The sequence below is a fragment of the Pristis pectinata genome, chromosome 11 (assembly GCF_009764475.1).
Source record: "Pristis pectinata isolate sPriPec2 chromosome 11, sPriPec2.1.pri, whole genome shotgun sequence".
NCBI classification, from domain to species: Eukaryota; Metazoa; Chordata; class Chondrichthyes; order Rhinopristiformes; family Pristidae; genus Pristis; species Pristis pectinata.
The window spans coordinates 27,284,042-27,289,347 of record NC_067415.1 but is presented as its reverse complement, the minus strand read 5'-3'; positions in this window follow the sequence as shown (position 1 = coordinate 27,289,347).

Here is a 5,306-nt window from a genome sequence, read left to right as displayed (position 1 = left end):
CTGATTTCCTTATATTACTGTTATTCCTAGCAGAGGTGTGGTTATCTTTATTCTCTTATTCCCAGTCACTGGAAAATTGCTCTTATTTCCAGTCTGATTGAACGCATCCTTAAAGGTCAGGATAATTGTCTCCTTGATAACTACTGCCAATGCAATATTTCTGAAGGAATTTTGCTGTAGATCAGTTTTGAGCTTGCAGCATAATTTCACTGTAACTTTGTTATGAATTTAAACCACTGTAGTCTCTGCTGCTCTATGTCTCTTTTCCTGTAGATGCATGAATGGAAACATACAGACACGCTGATCTAAAACCCACCGATGAACTCTTCTCTTGCTGTAAACCACCTGGCAGAAACCCACTGAGAAATTTTAAGTGGAAATTCAATTAATGGAGATCATGAAATACAAATCTCCTTCAATGGATGTTACCAACGATGATGCAATTCTTCCCCAAGATTAGACTGACATGGGGCAGAGGTTCACAGACTTCTGGCTCTGAAGTGAGTACTGCCACTGAATCAAGGCTGACATGAGGCTGACAAAAATAGGTTACCGCCAAAACCATCACTGAGAAAGACCCATGGCAGCCAGAGAGGAAAAGCAAATGATCTGGTTTGAGTATATGATGCTTTATCAATGTAATTATCATCAGAAAAAAATTAAAGTGAGTTAATAGTATGAAACCTTGGAACTAAGGTTATGGTATGGAGGCTCCAATGCATGGGATCGAAAGAGGCTGCAGAGGGTTGTAGACTCAGCCAGCTCCCTGCCTTTGAGGACATCTTCAAGAGGCAGTGCCTCAAGAAGGCAGCATCCATCACTAAGGACCCTCACTACCTGGGACATGCCCTCTTCACATTACTACCATTGGGAAGGAGGTACAGGAGCCTGAAGACCCACACTCAATGTTTGAGGAACAGCTTCTTCCCCTCAGCCATCAGATTCCTTAACGGTCCATGAACATTACCTCGTTGTTCATGTTTTGCACTACTTATTTATTTTTATAACTTATAGTAATTTTTATGTCTTTATGTCTTGCACTGTACTGCTGCCACAAAACAACAAATTTCACGATGATAAACCTGATTCTGATTCTAATTCTTTTGGTGACAAAGTTTCATTTGGTGAAATTAACTCAGCTGAATTTGTTCTGAAGATAATTACAATATGATAAAATGTCATATACTGATAAGTTGCTTTTATCCTTTCACTAACCAAATCACTTCAGTTGTATCCCATCCCAACTCCTCCAAGAAAATTGAAGAAAGTCCAAATACTCAAGGTGTGTAGGTGGATTGGAACAATCACTTCAATTGATTCAAACCTACAGCTTCACAAAGGAAAAACATAAAGGCTTGAATTAGTTGAGAGGATTGTTTCAAATAAGTAACATCAGTATTTGGCAGCTGGAGGGCATGCTGGCCATATTTAAACAGAGGATAGTGGACTTTAGGACCATTTTGCATTTTGAATGCCCTTGTGTTCTATTTCCACATGCTGAGACTTTTATCTCCCAAATAGTTTGACACATAAGTGAGTGACCTCATGTATAATTACATAGGTGGTTGTCTTTGGGGCTGGAGAATGAAGAGGAGCAACCTGGAAGACACTGCATTGCAGAACAAGTGTTCAGAAAGAGGAAGTCACCAAATAAAAAGCCTTATCTGCAATGGAATTCAAGGAATAATTCCCCTATATCAATTTTTCTGAGGAGCAATATAGGATGCACCTTCCCTCCATTGGAAATTCTGTCACTGAAATAGCCAATCTATTGGAACAGCATGAAAATTAAAACTAACTGCAGATGCTGGAAGTCTGAAATAAACAAAGAAACTGCTGAAAACACATAGCAGGTCAGGCAACATCTGTGAAAAGAGAAACAGATTTAATGTTTCAGGTTGGAGACCATCAGAAACAGGAAAGGGAGAAAGCAAGTCAGTTTTAAGTGGGGGTTGTGCAGTGCAGAGGACAAAGGGAACATCTCTGACAGGGTGAGACCAGGGTTACTGTGAGGATAAGTTGTGGAGGTCATCCAGTAGGTGAATTAATGGGGCAGTAGGAGAGAGACAATAGACAAAAGCTTTGAAGTGAGGGCAGTTAGAGAGTGAAAACGTAAAAGTTGAGAAATAAGGCTGCACGACATGCCTGACAGATCAGACTGTGCTAATGGAGAGAGAGAGAAAAACTGAGCTGATATCACATGGATGAATTACAGCGGAAAAGGCTAATCTGATACAGCCAGAGAAAATTAGTTACTGGAAGCTGTAGAATTCAGCATGGAGTCCAGAAACTGCAACACCACTTCGAACTCATTACCCATAACAATCAGGTGCCATTGGCATGGTGGTAGGAAGCAGAAGGGTGATGGTGGAAGGTTGTTTTTCCAACCAGAGACCTATGACTAGTGGTGTGCTGCAGCGATCGGTGATGAGCCCATCGTTGTTCATCATTTATACAAACGATTTGGATGAGAAAATGTAAAGCATGGTTAGTAAGTTTGCAGATGACACTAAAATAAATGGTATCATAGACAGCAAGGAAGATTATCAAAAATTACAAGGGGATCTTGATCAGACAGGTAAGTGGGCCAAGGAATGGCAAATGGCTCTCAATCTAGATAAGTGTGCGGTACAGCATTTTGGAAAGTCAAACAGAGATGGACTTTCACAATGAACTGTAGGGCCCTGGGAAGTGTTGTAGAATAGAGGGACCTAGGAGTACAAGCACATAGTTCCCCGAAAGTGGCGTCACAGGTAGACAGGGTGGTGAAGAAGCCATCTGACATGCTGACATTCATCAACCAGGGCACCAAGTATTTGAGTCAGATGTTATGTTGCAACTGTAAAAGATGTTGGTGAGGCCACACCTGGAGTACTATTAACAGTTTTGGTTACCCTGTTATAGGAAAGACGTCATTAAGCTGGAAAGAGTGCAAAGAAGATTTACAAGAATGTTGCCAGGGCTCGAGGCCCTGAGTTATAGGGAAAGGTTGGGCAGGCTAGGACTTTATTCCTTGGAGCATAGGAGGCTGAAGGGTGACCTTATAAAGGCATATAAAATCATGAGGGACATAGATAGGTGAATGTACACCATCTTTTTCCCAGAGAAAGGGAATCAAAAACTAGAGGGCATAGATTTAAGGTGAGGGGAAAGATTTAAAAGGGACCGGAGGGGCAACATCTTCACGCAGAGGATGGTGCATAGAGGTGCCAGAATGAGCTGCCAGAGCAAGTGATTGAGGCAGGTATATTAACAACATTTAAAAGATTGAGCTGAAGGGCTTGTTTCCTTGCTGTAATTACTCTATGACTCTGTCCTGGTCATGTGTCCTTTCAGACTATAATAGGTAACAACAACAAGACCTCATGATTTATAGTCACCCTGGGCACCATTGAAACATAGAACATAGAACATTACAGCACAATACAGGCCCTTCGGCCCACAATGTTGTGCCGACATTTTATCCTGCTCTAATATCTATCTAACCTTTCCCTTCCATATAGCCCTCCATTCTTCTGTCATTCATGTGGCTAAGGTTCTCTTAAATGTCCCTAATGTATCTGCCTCCACCACCTCTGCCGGCAGTGCGTTCCACCCACCCACCACTCTCTGTGTAAAACACTTGCATCTGACATCCCTCCCATACCTTCCTCCAATCACCTTAAAATTATGCCCCCTCGTGTCAGCTATTTTCACCCTGAGATAAAGTCTCTGACTGTCCACTCGATCTATGCCTTTTATCATCTTGTGCACCTCTATCAAGTCACCTCTCATCCTCCTTCTCTCCAAAGATAAAAGCCCTAGCTCACTCGACCTAACCTCATAAGAAATGCTCTCCAATCCAGGCACATCCTGGTAAATCTCTGCACCCTCTCTAAAGCTTCCACATCCTTCCTATAATGAGGCAACCAGAACTGAACACAATACTCCAAGTGTGGTCTAACCAGAGTTTTATAGAGCTGCAACATTACCTCATGGCTCTTGAACTCAATACCCCGACTAATGAAGACCAACACACCATACGCCTTCTTAACAATCCTATCAACCTGTGCGGCAACCTTGAGGGATCTATGGACGTGCATCCTAAGAGCCCTCAGTACCTCCACACTGCTAAGACTCCTGCCATTAACCTTGTATTTTGCCTTCAAATTTGACCATACCAAGAGAAACACCTATAACTCTTTCCTCATGACAGGAATCAAACAGGAAAAAAGAGACTACAACATACTATGTGTAGAGCAAGTGTCTTCCGGGGCAAAATGTCATTGACTACTCAGCTTGGAATCTTTATTAATTGAAAAGTATTGCCCTTCATCAGCTGTTTGCAAACGCAGGCAGTCCCAGCAGCAGACATGACTCATCTGCAACAGTAAGGAATGTTCCAAGCATATTGTCAAGTTACAGGCTGACTTATTGGATTTACCCTTTACTCATCACTCCATTTGAGCACTAGCTCATTGCAAGTTTGTAAGACAGGTCCATGAAAGTGTGCTTCAACTAAATCATTCCTTGCAATCCCCACTGGCGAATAGTCCCACAAGTCCAAATTTTCTTCTCAAATCGTTATCTGATTGCTTTTCTTCACTCCAGATTTCTTAGTCTTTCAGTTTACAGCACAGACTGATATCAAAGCCAAATTCAAATAAAAACAAAACATTTATTGAACATTTTGTTCTGGTATTAAGAGAAATCTTAACTATTCATGGGAAAACCATTGATTCCCTTCTTGTATTGTTTTTTCATGAACATTTGAATCCGGAGCAGGAACTGGTCCCTTCAGGCCTGTTTCTCTATTCAATAAAGTTCTGGCTGATCTGATTGTAACTTCAGTTTCACATTCCTACCCACCCACTGTAACTCTTCCCTCCATTGCTTATCATGAATCAAGGTATCTCTGCCATAAAAATATTCAAAGATTCTGCTTCCACCTCTGTTTAAGGAAGAGCTTTCCTCTGAGATAAAGAAATAAGTGATCCCTAACTTTCAAACAGTGATCCTTGATTCTAGATTCTCCCATTAAGGGAAATATCCGGCCTATCAAAACCCCACAGGATCTTGGATGTTTCAGTCGTCTCCTCACATTTTTTCTGAACTCCCAGCAGGTACAAGCCTAGCCTGTCCCACTTTTCCTCACAAGACAACCAGCTCATTCCAGGGTTCAATCTAGCGATTCTTCTCTGAACTGCTTCCAACACATTAACATCCTTCATTAAATAAGGAGACCGATACTGTATGCAGTACACCAGTTGTGGCTTCACCAATACTACCACCACTTGCACCAGCACCTACTCACCACCTTCTCAAGG